Source organism: Oncorhynchus mykiss, chromosome 15, assembly GCF_057628025.1.
Source record: "Oncorhynchus mykiss isolate SJ-2025 chromosome 15, ASM5762802v1, whole genome shotgun sequence".
NCBI classification, from domain to species: Eukaryota; Metazoa; Chordata; class Actinopteri; order Salmoniformes; family Salmonidae; genus Oncorhynchus; species Oncorhynchus mykiss.
This window is the reverse complement of record NC_143036.1, coordinates 30,281,456-30,299,688: the sequence shown is the minus strand read 5'-3', so window position 1 is coordinate 30,299,688 and position 18,233 is coordinate 30,281,456. Positions and strand designations below refer to the sequence as shown.

The 18,233-nt window shown below is 42.3% G+C and overlaps 1 long non-coding RNA gene across 1 annotated transcript in view; it reads right to left on the bottom strand.

Annotated features, from left to right (window-relative positions):
* LOC149977435 (uncharacterized) overlaps positions 1–14,978 on the bottom strand; it is a 171,295-nt gene extending 156,317 nt beyond the window's left edge. Inside the window, exons 1-2 of the long non-coding RNA XR_016486647.1 lie at positions 14,899–14,978; positions 14,440–14,501 (exon numbers count right to left, since the gene is read on the bottom strand). This is a non-coding gene — a long non-coding RNA (uncharacterized LOC149977435). The remainder of the gene's footprint in view (positions 1–14,439; positions 14,502–14,898) is intronic.
* Positions 14,979–18,233: the final 3,255 nt, after the last annotated feature.

The following is an 18,233-nucleotide window of genomic DNA, read 5'->3' as shown; positions in this document are numbered from 1 at the left end:
GTTGCATCCCAAAATGGCACCCTATTCCGTACATGGTGTACTACTTTTGACCAGAGCCCTATGGGTCCAGATCAAAAGTAGTGCACTATGTAGGGAATAGGATGCCATTTGGGGTGCGCTCCGTGAGGTGAGTGAGGGAGCAATGGATGGGAATGGGCGGCCAACGTCTGATCTAATACGGGAGAGAAGGGAGACAACAGAGAGGGGGTATGTGTCAGAAGAATTATGACAGCGTGACCGGTGTCTGAGGTCAGACGGACTGAGGAGACACTGCAGGAATACAGAACAGATCAGCTTTCCCCTCGGTAGTCGCTCACATCTCCTATCATATCACATCTCACTGCCATGATACTGTAGGGTTGGACAAATAGTAGCTCTGGTCCAGGGGTTACGTGCAGTTTGCTGACACTGAGAAGGCTCAGCTTCAGTAATCTGCATGTAACGCCATGGATCAGAGCTAGACAAATAATGTAGTAGTTATTCTACTAATGCGATCAAGGCAATGGAATGCTAGGAAACACATGGGCCTTTCCCGGTGATAAGGTTTCAGTACCACGTACAAGTCATCAGGAGTTGAGATAACTTGGAATGGCTGTGCAAATGGAACAGGAGTCTAACCTGAAGCCTATTCACCACTGTGTGCGCGTGCGCATTTGAGTGTAAAGTCCAAGTGTGTGACTATGTTTTTCTGTCACAACTATCCCGCCACTCCAATGCTTGTGTTCTATCAGACCCACGGCGTGGGAGATTTACCCACAATGCTGAGTCCTGCGGGGCTGCAAGTAACGCTCCGCTAGCGCTCGGCTCCACACCTGATGTCCTGCTGGTAGCTGTCACAGTAGCACACACACACCACCGTCAGTGTAAGGAGTTGTGACAGAAGTGGTGTCCTGGAATACCTTGTTTGCAGGACACCACTCAGCCCCGGGGATGTTTCTGAGAAACGGGAGACGTCCTCCAGGAACAAATACATCCCAACGGGGGGGGATGATCAAAGCCCTAGACAACACTGAACGGTCCACCCAGCCAGGGTCATCCTGAGACCTGTGGCCCGCCTGGGTTGCTTCCCAGGTGGAACCCCATTGCCTATGCAGGTCTCTACGCTGACATTTTTTTTTTTACATGGAGCACGTGTGTGCCTGAGTTGAAAAATGTAGGCGCACACAAAGAAATTTAGGCGCACGATGACAATGTTTTGACCTATTAAAGCTAGAATCTTTCATTTTTCTAGGCGTACTGGTGCTCTTAAATTATACAATTCCAGGTAGCGAAATATGGTCACCTTGTAGAGTCCTGCTATGTAGTGCACCTATTCCCTATGTAGTGCACCTATTCTCTATGTAGTGCACCTATTCTCTATGTAGTGCACCTCTTCCCTATGTAGTGCACCTCTTCCCTATGTAGTGCACCTCTTCCCTATGTAGTGCACCTATTCCCTATGTAGTGCACCTATTCTCTATGTAGTGCACCTCTTCCCTATGTAGTGCACCTCTTCCCTATGTAGTGCACTTCTTCCCTATGTAGTGCACCTCTTCCCTATGTAGTGCACCTCTTCCCTATGTAATGCACCTCTTCCCTATGTAGTGCACCTCTTCCCTATGTAGTGCACCTATTCTCTATGTTGTGCACCTATTCTCTATGTAGGCCACCCATTCCCTATGTAGTGCACCTGTTCCCTATGTAGTGCACCTATTCCCTATGTAGGGCACCTATTCCCTATATAGTGCACCTATTCCCTATGTAGTACACCTATTCCCTATGTAGTGCACTGCTTTTGACCAGAACTCTGATGTCTGTCTCTCTCCCTATGTAGTGCACTTTGATAGGGAATAGGGTGCCATTTGGACGGCACCCCTTCCTCAGTGCTACATCTTCACTTCCTGTTTCTCTCCGCGGGAGCTGGATACGGATAAATAACATTAATAATGTACAGAGAACAGTGAAAATGCTAAGTGGATATGCATAATACATGAACTTATTATTTTGTCTTTGGCGCAACAATGGTGACATAAATGCTTCTTCGTGGAGCTTTGTGGGCTTTGATCATAGAAGGAGGGGACTGACAGAAGTCCCGCTGAGACTGAAGATGGACCAAATATGGACACTGTAAAGGATGGCTGGATTAGGCTCGCTACTTTATTTAGGTAGCACAAACCTTGTTAATTTCCTAATAATTGTATTTTCCGTAGATCGCCATGATTAAGGTGGTTGCTGCCAGGTTGGTGTGTAAGGTGGTGGACTGCACCATCCAGGAATATGGGCATGCCGGTGTATCTGGAGACTTCCCCCTTCCTCTGAAAGTGTTTTCAGACCCCTTCACTTTTTCCTCCATTTATTAAATTACAGCCTTATTCTAAAATGTATGTAATAGTTTTTCCCCCCTCATCAATCTAGACATCATGACGAAGCAGAAACAGATTTTTTTTTTACATTTTTGCAAATGTATATAAAAAAAAAAAAGAAATATCACATTTACATAAGTATTCAGACCCTTTACTCAGTACTTTGTTGGAGCACCTTTTTCTGTGATTACAGCCTCAAGTCTAATTGGGTGTGACGCTACAAGCTTGGCACACCTGTATTTGGAGAGTTTCTCTCATTCTTCTCTGCAGATCCTCTCAAACTCTGTCGGGTTGGATGGGGAGCGTTGCTGCACAGCTATTTTCAGGTACCTCCAGAGAAGTTCGATCGAGTTCAAGTCTGGGTGTACCTTCGGCCTAGTCTGCGGTCCTGAGTGCTCTGGAGTAGATTTTTATCAAGGTACTTTGCTCCGTTCATCTTTCCCTCGATCCTGACTAGTCTCCCAGTCCCTGTCGCTAAAAAACATCCCCAAAGCGTGATGCTGCCACCACCATGCTTCACCGTAGCGAAGGTGCCATTTCCTCCAGATGTGACGTTTGGCATTCAGGCCAAAGAGTTCAATCTTTGTTTCATCAGATCAGAGAATGTTGTTTCTCAAGCAGGCTGTCATGTGCCTTTTACTTAGGAGTTGCCTCTGTCTGGCCACTCTACAATAAAGGCCTGATTTGTGGAGTGCTTCTGGAAGGTTCTCCCATCTCCACAGAGGAACTCTAGAGCACTTTCAGAGTGACCATCAGGTTCTTGGTCACCTCCCTGACCGAGGCCCTTCTCCCCCGATTGCTCAGTATGGCCGGGTGGCCAGCTCTAGGAAGAGTCTTGGTGGATACAAACTTCTTCCATGTAAGAATGATGGAGGCAACTGTGTTCTTGGGGACCTTCAATGCTGCAGACATTTTTTGGCACCCTTGTGCCTCTACACAATCCTGTCTCGGAGCTCTATGGACAATTCCTTTAACCTCATTGCTTGCTTTTTGCTCTGACATGCACTGTCAACTTTGGCACCTTATATAGACAGGTGTGGGTCTTCAATTTAATTTACCACAGGTGGACACCAATCAAGTTGTAGAAACATCTCAAGGATGATCAATGAAAACAGGATGCACCTGAGCTCTATTTCGAGTCTCATAGCAAAGGGTCTGAATCCTTATCTAAATTAGGATTTCTGTTTTTTTTTTTGTTTTTTTTAAATATGTACAAATATTTTTAACTTTGTCAATATGGGGTATTGTGTGTAGATTGCTGAGGATTTAAAAAAAAATCAATTTTAGAATAAGGCTGTAACGAAACAATGTGGAAAAAGTCAAGGGGTCTGAATACTTTCTGAAGGCACTAAGTAGTCTTGTTTTTTTAACTGAGGTGACTGCTTTGTTGTTTTTCGAATCACGGATTGCCCCTTTAAACAATGTTTTATTTTTTAAATCAGATAGATTTTTAGAGTCATTCAAAGCAAACTTGATCTATGTTCATTTAGCAATAAAACTGGTGAAATGTCCTCATGACATTGCCAGTGTTTGTTTTGATCCAGACCCTGACAGTCATTGCTGCGGTGCCACACATTACCGTGTCACAAATGACCTGTCGTCTCCGCCCTCTCACAGACAAACGCTGTCAGATGGAAAAATGCTTTCTCGCAACGTCGACAGGCAGGCAGGCAGGCCGCTGAGCATCAGCCACACAGACAGTGACAGACCGGTAGCAGCTCAGAGATGCAAATGGAGACGCAGAATTGGGAAAACATAGGGAAATGGTTTTGCATATCAATTATCAATGTATTTAGTAGCTACGTTGAAGTGAGCTTTACTGAAAGGTGCGTCTTTCAAATGCAAATTACAGTCCTAGTTTGCATTTCTTTGTCAGAAGACAAATTTAACTTTGATCTGACAGTAGGCTAACACGGCTCATTTCTCTCCTTACCTATACTGATATTTTGTTCCAGTCGGTAGCTGGTGTAGATGTTACACTGAAGCTGGCATGTACCTCCTGCAACATTGTGAAGCAAGGTCTGACAATTGCCATTAGAAAAGCTGAGGTACTCTCTCTCTCTCTCTCTCTCTCTCTCTCTCTCTCTCTCTCTCTCACATAAATATTAGATGATGCATACCCAGACACACTTGTCTAAACTGATGGGCCATGTGAAATAAATGCTATAACCCCCAGCCACATCCAGTGGTGGAAAAAGTACTCAATTGTCATACTTGAGTAAAAGTACAAGTCATTTTAAATGCCTCATATTAAACCAGACCACACAATTGTATTTACATTTTTAATTGATGGATAGCCAGGGGAACAATGTACTTAATTATCAAAAGTAAAAGTTAAAACCATTTCAAATTCTTATATTAAGCAAACCAGACGGCACAATTTTTATTTTTGAGTTTTTTATTGACGTATAGCCAGGGGCACACTCCAACACAGACATAATTTACAAACCAAGCATGTGTGTTTAGTGAGTCTGTAACGCCCGGGGTGTAGTGGGTGAGAAGTCAGGCACAGGAAGCAGAGAGTTCAGGGTAGTGCTCTATCGTTTAATGCACCAACCCCATGAAACACAGGGCGCACACCAAAACAAATGCCCCAAACACGCGGGACTTAAACAGTCCAGCAAAACCAAAGAAAATGGGAAAACCGAGACACACAGACGTGTACACACAGGCGGGCCTGCTGGTAAATAAAGCCCGACCAATCAGCCTAAAATGAACACAGGTGAAACCAATAAACAGAAAGGGGGAAAATGGATCAGTGGAAAGCTAGTAGGCCGGCGACGACGACCGCCGAGTGCCACCCGAACAGGAAGGGGAGCCACCTTCGGTAGGAGTCTTGACAGAGTCTGCCAGATCAGATGCAGTAGGGATGACCAGGGATGTTCTCTTGATAAGTGTGTGAATTTGACCATTTTCCTGTCAAAATGTAATGAGGTTTTTAGGGTGTCCAAGGATAATGTATGGAGTAAAAAGTACATTATTTTCTTTACGAATGTAGTGAAGTAAAAGTTGCCAAAAATATCAATAGTAAAGTAATGTACAGATGGCCCAAAAAACTACTTAAGTAGTACTTGAATGTATTTTTACCTAAGTACTTTACACCACTGCCCAAATGCCTTCACACCAGTACATTAGCATACCTTATATACTGTTATACATGCACTTATCACATAGTATTCCATACATAAGTTAAGGCCATGCAACCTGGGTTGTAACCTGCGTGAGGTGCACAGTACAGTACATAAACAGATGCCTGCTCCATATATTTATGCGGTGGACACTTGATACGGTCACATTAGATTGTTGTATGTCACAGAATCATGTTACGACTACACATATCAATGTTAGTTTTATATATCAATAGTTTGCTAAGTCTTGCTAAGTGGATGGGTCTCTACAGAAGGTGTAAACGGTACAGCCAAATGGTTACTTTGCATCGTAGTGATACCAGAAATAGATAGTGTCAGTACAAATCAAAGATACAGTATGTACAAGAGCAATATCAATAACGATACCAGTGATAGACGAGGTAGTTATATGCATACAATCAGGGGAAAGTGGCTGAGCAGCAGAGAGAGAAATGTTAGGAGAGAGTCCTTTGAATCGAGGCACTGCAGATAGTGCTGATGACTGGTCCGTCCGAACCTGTCCTTGACTTTGGTGCAGGGCATGTGATGTCCAAAGCCTCTTTGTCTCAAAACGACTTGATCTTCTCAAAAATATATGTTTTTCTAGCTGTGTCTAGTCCAGCTGGTGCTTTTACAGGCAGACCATTTATGGGAGGAAGGATGTCAGCGTTGCGCAGCAGCTGAAACCTGGTCCCGACTGAGTCCGAACGCTCCTTGGCGACAACAACATCAGGCTCCAAGAGCATCGAAGCTGCAAAACAGGAAATATTTGGTGTATATCTATCTATCCATCTATATCCTTAATCAGTATAAAGGAATAAATATTGCGTACTTGTTGAGCAAAATCAAAGCTGTAATACATCCTGATGTCTTTGCTTGCGGGTTCAGTAGGGGCCCCCAGAGACAACTGCAGGTCTTGACAGGTGGTCTTGCAGTCAGCAACCATCTTCTGGTAGACAGAGCGCTCACTCTGAACAAGCAGGAGATGCTGCTCTTGCCTCTTCAGCTTGGCTGACTTAACAGCTTCTGGCAGATTGGCAGATCTGAAGACGTGATAGTTGTTCCTCTGGCACTAGCCAGCACAGGTCTATCCTCAGCTTAGTGCTTGAGATAAGGGGGAGCAATTTTCTCCACAGATTCCTGAAGGAAGTCAGCCCGACTACTCGTACCTCTGGAAAATACAGAACAAAAATGTGAGATCAATTAAAGTAGTGCCAATTATGTTGGAGTTCAATTAAATAATCAAAATGTGTTTATGCTTTACACACCAAGTGTTTGTCATCGATTCCTTGTAGAGACGCCACACTACTGCTTTTGTCACATGGGATGGCAGCAGCTTTCCAAAGTGTCTGTGTCCTGGTAATACTATTGCATTAACCTCTGCTTAGTTGTTGATTAAGTTTACCACTCGCAGCTTCAGGTGTAACCAGCACACTTTAACGTGGGGTCTTTTGTTTAGACATGTAACGTTAGCTAGATAAAAAATGAACTAAAATCCCAGTCCATAGAGTAACGTTAGCGAGCCAGCCATCTAACCTCCGCTAACGTTAGCTTGATAACAGCTAGCTTTAACTTGGGGTATTTTGTTTAGACATGTAACGTTAGCTAGATAAAAAATTAACTGAAATCCCAGTCCATAGAGTACTGTTAGCGAGCCAGCCATCTAACCTCCGCTAACGTTAGCTTGATAACAGCAAGCTTTAACTTGGGGTCTTTTGTTGAGACATGTAACATTTTCACCTAAATCAGGGATTTCCCCATCGTCTGATTGATTTTCAGAGTCAGAGAGAGTCCGCATGGCACGATCGTCCTCCAGAAAGTAGTCCATCACAACTTTTTCCCTCTGACCTTTGTCGATTGCGCCTGATAAATTCAGGGCAGCAATGTTATTGAGAGCAGTAGCAACACATTTGCAGTTCTCCATGGCTAACGTTATATCTCACCAACAAATTGCAGTAGAAAGGATTACCTACGCATTACGAGCAGCTCATTTTATAGACACAAATGCAACACCGCAGACCAATCCAAACTCATCTCTCGACATGTCCAGCCCACTCATTATCTCAGCCAATCATGGCTAGCGGGAAGGTTGCCGACTTTCTCCGTGGCTAAAACAACTATGCCCGTAATTGAACAATTGTATTATTTACAGATGACATACACGTTTCATATTAAGTCACATGAAAGTTCACATGTTCAAGAAGGCATTTTCAAAAGGCTCTCCTGTGAAGTTGTGACTTGCGACATATGCCTAGTTTCCTGAATCGGGTCATACATTTGGCAGGAGGTTAGGAAGTGCATCTCAGTTTCCACATCATTTTGTGAGCAGTGTGCACATAGCCTGTCTTCTCTTCGGTGGCCTTTCTCAATAGCAAGGCTATGCTCACTGAGTCTGTACATAGTCAAAGATTTCCTTAATTTTGGGTCAGTCACAGTAGTCAGGTATTCTGCCACTGTGTACTCTGTTTAGGGCCAAATATAATTTCTCTCTCTCTCTCTCTCTCTCTCTCTCTCTCTCTCTCTCTCTCTCCAGGGTATTTATCTGTCTCTGTGAGGTCTTAAACCATACACTATTTTATTGCCTATTAGGGGGACGGTTTTGTGGTCCGTGTCAGACTTTTCATACCCAAACCACGTCCATGCAACCGAAGTAGCCCCTCTTTTAGGTACGGTCTCCATGCTCTGTGTCGCGTTCACTCTCCTCCATGTTTGTTTGTGTTGCGATATATATCGTCGTATCGCCCAGCCCTAACACTAAGCAAGGGGCACCACCAAGCAAGTTGCACCATGAAGACCAATGAGCTCTCCAAACAGGTCATGGGCAAAGGTGTGGAGAAGTACAGATCAGGGTTGGTTTATTAAAGTATCAGAAACTTTTAATATTCTGGATTAAATCCATTATTAAAAAATGTAAAGAATATGGCACCACAAAAAACCTGCCAAGAGAGGGCCGCTCACCAAAACTCACGGACCAGGCAAGGAGGGCATTAATCTGAGAGGCAACAAAGAGGTCAAAGATAACCCTGAAGGAGCTGCAAAGCTCCACAGTGGATATTGGAGTATGTGTCCATAGGACCACTTTAAGCCATACACTCCATAAAGCTGGGCTTTACGGAAGAGTGGCCAGAAAAAAGCCCATGCTGAAATAAAAAAACGAGCAAACATGTTTCGTGTTCGCCAAAAGGCATGTGGGAGACTCCCCAAACATATGGAAGAAGGTACTCTGGTCAGATGAGACTAAAATTGAGCTTTTTGGCCCTCAAGGAAAACGCTATGTCTGGCGCAAACCCAAAACCATCCCCACAGTGAAGCAGGGTGGTGGCAGCATCATGCTGTGGCGATGTTTTTCATCGGCAGGGACTGGGAAACTGGTCAGAATTGAAGGAATGATGGATGGTGCTATATACAGGGAATTTCTTGAGGGAAACCTGTTTCAGTCTTCCAGAGATTTGAGACTGGGACGGAGGTTCACCTTCCAGCAGGACAATGACCCTAAGCACTCTGCTAAAGCAACACTCGAGTGGTTTAAGGGGAAACATTTAAATGTCTTGGAATGGCCTAGTCAAAGCCCAGAAATCAATCAAATGAGAATATGTGGTATGACTTAAAGATTGCTGTACAACAGCGGAACCCATCCAACTTGAAGAAGCTGGAGCAGTTTTGCCTTGAAGAACGGGCAAAAATCCCAAAGGCTAGATGTGCCAAGCATATAGAGACATACAGTGGGGCAAAAAAGTATTTAGTCAGCCACCAATTGTGCAAGTTCTCCCACTTAAAAAGATGAGAGTGGCCTGTAATTTTCATCATAGGTACACATCAACTATGACAGACAAAATGAGAAGAAAAAAAATCCAGAAAATCACATTGTAGGATTTTTAATGAATTAATTTGCAAATGATGGTGGAAAATAAGTATTTGGTCAATAACAAAAGTTAATCTCAATACTTTGTTATATACTCTTTGTTGGCAATGACAGAGGTCAAACGCTTTCTGTAAGTCTTCACAAGGTTTTCACACACTGTTGCTGGTATTTTGGCCCATTCCTCCATGCAGATCTCCTCTAGAGCAGTGATGTTTTGGGGCTGTTGCTGGGCAACATGGACTTTCAACTCCCTCCAAAGATTTTCTATGGGGTTGAGATCTGGAGACTGGCCACTCCTTCGTTGCCCGGGCGGTGTGTTTGGGATCATTGTCATGCTGAAAGACCCAGCCATGTTTCATCTGCAATGCCCTTGCTGATGGAATGAGGTTTTCACTCAAAATCTCACGATACATGGCCCCGTTCATTCTTTCCTTTACACGGATCAGTCGTCCAGGTCCCTTTGCAGAAAAATAGCCTCAAAGCATGATGTTTCCACCCCCATGCTTCACAGTAGGTATGGTGTTCTTTGGATGCCACTCAGCATTCTTTGTCCTCCAAACACGATGAGTTGAGTTTTTACCAAAAAATTATGTTTTGGTTTCATCTGACCATATGACATTCTCACAATCTTCTTCTGGATCATCCAAATGCTCTCTAGCAAACTTCAGACGGGCCTGGACATGTACTGGCTTAAGCAGGGGGAAACGTCTGGCACTGCAGGATTTGAGTCCCTGGAGGAGTAGTGTGTTACTGATGGTAGGCTTTGTTACTTTGGTCCCAGCTCTCTGCAGGTCATTCACTAGGTCCCCCCGTGTGATTCTGGGATTTTGCTCACCATTCTTGTGATAATTTTGACCCCACGGGGTGAGATCTTGCGTGGAGCCCCAGATCGAGGGAGAGGGAGGTCTTGTATGTCTTCCATTTCCTAATAATTGCTCCCACAGTTGATTTCTTCAAACCAAGCTGCTTACCTATTGCAGATTCAGTCTTCCCAGCCTGGTGCAGGTCTACAATTTTGTTTCTGGTGTCCTTTGACAGCTCTTTGGTCTTGGCCATAGTGGAGTTTGGAGTGTGACTGTTTGAGGTTGTGGACAGGTGTCTTTTATACTGATAACACGTTCAAACAGGTGCCATTAATACAGGTAATGAGTGGAGGACAGAGGAGCCTCTTAAAGAAGAAGTTACAGGTCTATGAGAGCCAGAAATCTTGCTTGTTTGTAGGTGACCAAATATGTATTTTCCACCATAATTTGCAAATAAATTCATTAAAAATCCTACAATGTGATTTTCTGGATTTTTTTTCTCATTTTGTCTGTCATAGTTGAAGTGTACCTATGATGAAAATTTTAGGCCTCTCTCATCTTTTTAAATGGGAGAACTTGCACAATTGGTGGCTGACTAAATACTTTTTTTTAGGGGGGGGGGGGGGTGAATAGTAGTGCACGCTCAAGTTTTCAGTTGTTTTGTCTTATTTGTTGTTTGTTTCACAATAAAAAAATATTTTGCATCTTTGTAAATCAAATGATACAAACCCCCCAAAAATCTATTTTAATAGGTTGTAAGGCAACAAAATAGAACAAATGCCAAGGCGGGTGAATACTCTCGCAAGCCACTGTAGATCTTCAAGTCAAGCTTTATTTATACAGCACATTTCAGACATGGAGTGCAACGCAATGTGCTTCATGGGATAAAACAACTAAAAAACAATGAAAATTAAGATATTTAGTACACAACAACATAGGATGAAAACAAAAGGACAAAAACTGAACGACTGAAAAGCTAAGGAAAAGCAAAGCTAAAAATATGCGAAGTTGTGAGTCATCCAAGTATTTAAATCACTGACACAGTCTAATAATTTATCCGTGGAGCTAAAGTCCTCTGGTGACACACGGTAATGTAAATCGTCTGCGTAGCAGTGCAAATCAACGCTGTGCTTTCTGATAACACTGCCAAGGGGTAACAGGGAAAACTGAACAGTACCCGACCCAAAATCGAACCTTCTGGAACGCCACGTGATATGTATTTTCTCTTGAGTTATGTTCACACAAAAAAAACTCTCAACCGATTTAAATAGGTCCTAAACCAATTTAGAATTGGACCGGAGAGACCAACCCACCTCTCCAGTCTCCAGTCCAGAAGGACATCATGGTCAACAGTGTCAAAAGCAGCACTTCAATCCAAGAGCACAAGGACATAGAGCTGTTTGGCATCTGTGTTGGCTGTAAGATCATTTACCACTTTAACTAAGGCTGTCTCTGTGCTGTGGTGGGGTGGGCACCAAAATCAGATTGGAATTTTTCCAAAATGCAGTTGGCACTTAAAAAATAATTGAATTGCTAAGAATCTAGATTACTTTTCTTCAGAAGGGTTTTCACCATTCCATTTTTTAGTGCAGTGGGGGAAGTGCAGGGAGTGATTAACAGAAGCTTTCACTTCTTCAGATATGCAATTAAAACTGTTTTGAAGAAGGGGGTGTGGATAGGATTGAGAAGGCAGGTTGAAGGCTTACTTTGTGGTATCACTTTCCTGAGCGTGTCTGTGTCAACCAGGGAAAATACATCCATAGTGCCTTTGCGTGGTAGGCAAGAGCACAAATCATCAAACGTCTCATCAGGTCTTGCTTGACTGATACCCAGCCTCATCTTATCTCTGAAATATGCCACAAACTCATCACATTTAGATTCACACACATTTGATGGGTTAGGAGTTATCAGGCCAGCAATGGTCAAGAAGGGAACGCTCTCATTATTCTGATTAATAGTGATCAAGTTAGAAAAATGACCTCGTCTGGCATTTCTAATTGCTTTGTTATGAATGCCAAGTTGCTCTCTCAGAATATCACAATGGACCTGCAACTTTGACTTTCTTCACTTCCGTGCTGCCTTTCTGCAATCCTCTTTAATTGATTACTTTCCTCACTCATCCAAAGGGGCTCTGCTTTTGGATTTGGCCTTTTTCAACTTTACTGGAGCTATGCCATCAATGGCTGCCCTTAATTTGCTGTTAAAGTTGTCAACTAAATCATCCTGCACATTAGGTGTTCACTCCACTCCAGTGTGTCTCCATAGCAGCCATTACAGCCCTTGTCAACTATACAGAGATAGTACAGTGAGATGAACTATACAGTGAGATTTACATATCTAGAACATGACCATGATTAAGGGTTACCTTCACATTCCTATCGTGCTCTCTGTAACGCTTCAGCGATACAGATTGAATAGAGCCATAACTCTTGCTCTGCCTTAATGTGATTGTGGGAGGAATAATGTATTATGACGTGAAGATCTGTCAGAACAAGTGTTGTGTCTGCTGGACTACAGATGATGCTAACAAAATGGGTATCTCATGTTTGTTGGTTAAATAAAAAATTAAGAATTGCACCCGCTTTTTCGAACTGGTCACAATTTCGATCTTGAAACACTGTTCATCGGAGTCGCTAGAGCCAAGTAAAGCCCCCCCGGACAAACCCTCCCCTAACTCGGACGACGCTGGGCCAATTGTGCGTCGTCCTATGGGACTCCCGGCCTCAGCTGGTTGTGGCACAGCCCAGGAATGAACCCAGGTCTGTAGTAACGCCTCTAGTGCTACGATACAGTGCCTTATACCACTCTGCCGCTGAGGAGGCCCAAATTGAGTCATTTCATAAGCATTAAGAATGATTTATGCCTTAATATGCTGTAACTCCTAAAATATGTAAATTCATATTTTGATATCATTGTTTGAATTCCTCCGGATTGTTGCAAGGACTCCTTCATATGCTTTTTTCACAATACAAATGTTTATGTATTTAATTACCTTGTGGCTATAGTGCCAGGGATTGACTGAAGCAACTCCTCCCGAGACTGAGGCTGTCCTAATATAGACACCTTAGAATTGGACCTCACCTTGGATCCTTGTTGATACAGTATGGCCCTGAAATAAACAAGCCTCCATTCTCACAGTACATTCACAGAGTAGTTTTTCTGGGCAGAGAAAAACAGAGTAATTTTTCTACATTTTGATAGGTTACAGCCTTATTCTAAAATATACTAAATATTATTTTTTCCTCGTCAATGTACACACAATACCCCATAAAGACAAAGTAAAAACATGTTTTTAGACATTTTAAATGTATTAAACAAAAATATTATGTTTACATACAGTACCAGTCAAATTTTTGGACACACTTTCTCATTCAAGTGTTTTGAAACTATTTTCTACTTTGTAGAATAATAGTGAAGACATCAAAACTATGAAATAACACATTGAATCATGTAGTAACCAAAAAAAATCAAAATAGATTTTAGATTCATCAAAGTAGCCACCCTTTGCTTTGCTGACAGCTTTGCACACTCCTGGAATTCTCTCAACCACCTTTACCTGGAATGCTTTTCCAACAGTCTTGAAGGAGTTACCACATATGCTGAGCACTATTCAACAGATTTCCACTGGTCTAATGTCCTTTGCTCGTGTTTGTTTGCCAAAGCAAGTTTATTTTTATTATTATTGTCCTTTAGTAGTGGTTTCTTTGTAGCAATTCGACCATGAAGGTCTGATTCACGCAGTCTCCTCTGAATAGTTAATGTTGAGATGTCTGTTACTTGAAGTCTGTAAAGCATTTATTTGTGCTGGAATTGGAGGTGCAGTTAACTCTAATGAACTTATGTGGAGCAGAGGTAACTCGGGGTCTTCCTTTCCTCTGGTTGTCCTCATGAGAGCCAGTTTCATCATAGCGCTTGATGGTTTTTGTGACTGCACCTGAATAAACTTTCTTGACTTCAGCTTCAAAGTTCTTTACATTTTCAGGATTGACTGACCATCATGACTTAACCTTTCTGATCTCCCCATCCCGGATCCGGGATCGTGAATACAGACTCAAGCTCATTACCATAACGCAACGTTAACTATTCATGAAAATCGCAAATGAAATGAAATAAATATGCTAGCTCTCAAGCTTAGCCTTTTGTTAACAACACTGTCATCTCAGATTTTCAAAATATGCTTCTCAACCATTGCAAAACAAGCATTTGTGTAACAGTATTGATGGCTAACGTAGCATTTAGCATTAGCATTCAGCTGGCAACATTTACACAAAAAAACAGAAAAGCATTCAAATAAAATCATTTACCTTTGAAGAACTTCAGATGTTTTCAATGAGGAGACTCTCAGATAGCAAATGTTCAGTTTTTCCTGAAAGATTATTTGTTTAGGACAAATCGCTCCGTTTTCTGCGTCACGTTTAGCTATGAAAAAACCCCTGTATCCAGGATTGTGTAAATCTATCAGCAAGCTCATTAGCATAACACAACGTTAACTATTCATGAAAATCGCAAATGAAATGAAATAAATATGCCATCTCTCAAGCTTAGCCTTTTGTAAACAACACTGTCATCTCAGATTTTCAAAATATGCTTCTCAACCATAGGAAAACAATCATTTGTGTAAAAGTAGCTAGCTAGCGTTAGCATTTAGCGTTAGCATTTAGCGTTAGCATTTAGCGTTAGCATTTAGCGTTAGCATTTAGCGTTAGCATCCAGCACGCAACATTTCAACAAAAACATAAAAGCCTTCAAATAAAATCATTTACCTTTGAAGAACTTCTGATGTTTTCAATGAGGATACTCTCAGTTAGATAGCAGATGCTCAGTTTTTCCAAAAAGATTCTTTGTGTATTAGAAATAGCTCCGTTTTATACATCACATTTGGCTACCAAAAAAAATCCGAAAATTCAGTCCTCAAAACGCGAACTTTTTTCCAAATTAACTCCATAATATTGACTGAAAACATGGCAAACGTTGTTTAGAATCAATCATCAAGGTGTTTTTCACATATCTCTTCATTGATACATCGTTCTTGGACACATGGTTTCTCCCCTATATCAAATGGAAAAGTACGAGCAGCTGGCAATTGCGCACCGAATTCCACGCAGGACACCAGGCGGACACTTGGAAAATGTAGTCTCTTATGGTCAATCTTCCAATGATATGCCTACAAATACGTCACAATGCTGCTAAGACCTTGGGCGAACGACAGAAAGTGTAGGCTCATTCCTTGCGCAATCACAGCCATATAAGGAGACAATGGAAAACAGAGCTTCAGAAATTCTGCTAATTCCTGGTTGATGCATCATCTTGGTTTCGGCTGTAGAATGAGTTCTGGGGCACTTACAGACAAAATCTTTGCAGATTCTGAAACTTCAGAGTGTTTTCTTTCCAAAACTGTCAAGAATATGCATAGTAGAGCATCTTTTCGTGACAAAATATCGCGCTTAAAACGGGAACATTTTTTATCCAAAAATGAAATAGCGCCCCTAGAGATCTAACAGACATGATGGACTGTCATTTCTCTTTGCTTATTTGAGCTGTTCTTGACATAATATGGACTTTTTTACCAAATAGGGCCATCTTCTGTATACCACCCCTACCTTGTCACAGCACAACTGATTGGCTTAAACCCATTCAGAAGGAAAGAAATTCCACAAATTTACTTTTAACAAGGCACTGTAAATTGAAATGCATTCCAGGTGACAACCTTATGAAGCTGGTTGAGAGAATTCCAAGAGTGTGAAAATCTGTCATCAAGGCAAATGGTGGCTACTTTGAAGAATCTCAAATATAAAATATATTTAGATTTGTTTAACACTTTTTTGGTTACTACATGATTCCATATGTGCTATTTCATAGTTTAAATGTCTTCACTATTATTCTATAATGTAGAAAATAGTAAAAATAAAGAAAAATCATTGAATGTTTAGGTGTGTCCAAACTTTTGACTGGTACTGTAAGTATTCAGACCCTTTACTCAATGCTTTGTGAAGCACCTTCTGCAGCGATTACAGCCTTCTTGAGTATGATGCAGCCTTCTTGAGTATGAGTATGATGCTACAAGCTTGGCATACCTGTATTAGGGGAGTTTCTCCCATTCTTCTCTGCAGATCCTCTCAAGCTCTGTCAGGTTGGATAGAAAGCGTTGCTGCACAGCTATTTTCAGGTCTCTCCAGAGATGTTCGATCGGGTTCAAGTCCGGGCTCTGGCATGGTCCACTCAAGGACATTCAGAGACTTGTCCCGAAGCCACTCCTGCGTTGTCTTGGCTGTGTGCTTAGGGTCGTTGTCCTGTTGGAAGGTGAACTTTCACCCCAGTCTGAGGTCCTGAGCACTCTGGAGCAGGTTTTCATCAAGGATCTAGGTACTTTTCTCCATTCATATTTTCCTTGACCCTGCCGCTGAAAAACATCCTCACAGCATGATGCTGCCACCACCATGCTTCACCTTAGGGATGGTGCCAGGTTTCCTTCAGACATGACGCTTGGCATTCAGGCCAAAGTGTTCAATCTTGGTCTCATCAGACTAGATAATATTGCTTCTCATGATCTGAGAGTTTTTAGGTGCCTTGTGCCAAACTCCAAGCCGGCTGTCATGTGCCTTTTACTGAGGAGTGGCTTCTGTCTGGCCACTACCATTAAGACCTGATTGGTGGAGTGCTGCAGAGATGGTTGCCCTTCTCCCAACTCCACAGAGGACCTCTAGAACTTTGTCAGAGTGACCATCGGAATCTTGGTCACCTCATTGACCAAGGCCCTTCTTCCCTGATTGCTCAGTTTGGCCAAGCGGCCAACTCTAGGAAGAGTCTTGGTGGTATTAAACTACTTCCATTTTAGAATGATGAAGACCACTGTGTTCTTGGGGACCTTCAATGCTGCTGAAATGTTTGATTCCCTTCCCCAGATCTGTGTCTTGACACAATCCAGTCTTGGAGCTCTACGGACAGTTCCTTCGACCTCATGGCTTGGTTTTTGCTCTGACATGCACTGTCAACTGTGGGACCTTACAGGCATGTGCCTTTCCAAATCATGTCCAATCAATTGAATTTACCACAGGTGGACTACAATCAAGTTGTAGAAACATAAAGGATGATCAATGGAAACAGGATGCATCTGAGCTCAATTTTGAGTCTCATAACAAAGGGTCTGAATACTTATGTAAATAAGGTATTTGTTTTTTGTTTTTCATCCATTTGTAAAAATGTATAAAACCTGTTTTTGCTTTGACATTATGGGGTATTGTGTGTAGATTGCAGAGGATAGTTTTATTTTTTTTTAGAATAAGGCTGTAACGTAACAAAATCTGGAAAAAGTCAAGGGGTCTGAATACTTTCCGCAGGCACTGTAAAGTACATGACTGGTCTGCAAAAACACTCAAACCATCTCCATTAGTGAATGCGGTGCCATGAGCTTCCTAGCTCTGACTAAATTCATTCAAAAGAAACAATTTTTCGAACAAATGAACTTTTACTTCTGAAACAGATGGCGTATACAGTCTAACATTTATGATGATTTCTTTCCCATTATCAACTGGTCCAACGCCCTTTAATTTGACAGAATAGTTGGGCTCTCAACCCAAAGGTTTGACTGCAAGTTTAGAAGAGTGCTGGGCATTCACTGTCTGCAGCCCAAATGGAACCCTCTTCCTTACATAGCGCACTACTTTTGACCAGGACCCATGGTACTCACAACCTGGTTTCCCAAAAACATCTTAAGGCTAAGTTCATCGTTCAAACTATATGGTTCTAACGATGAACTTAGCCTTAAGATGGTGAAAAGTAGTGCACTATGTAGGGAATATGGTTCCATTTGGGATACAAGCACTGCCGTTAGCTCAGCCATCTGTAATTGGGGCTCAGTGACATTTCTCCCCCCCCCCCCCCTAATTCACAATTTCTGAATTAACTTCTGGAAGTTACCCAGGTCCTGTTGTGTGGGAATTGAAGGTGTTGCACTTGGCAACAGAGAGGGAGAGCTGGAGCAGTGAAATGTTCCAGTCCATTTGTCAAGGTGGAGTCCGACTCTGTCCATGACTGAACAGAAAACAATCAGTGCTAGCTAGAAACGGTAGGCCTTGTGTTGCGGAAAGTTCTCAAGAAG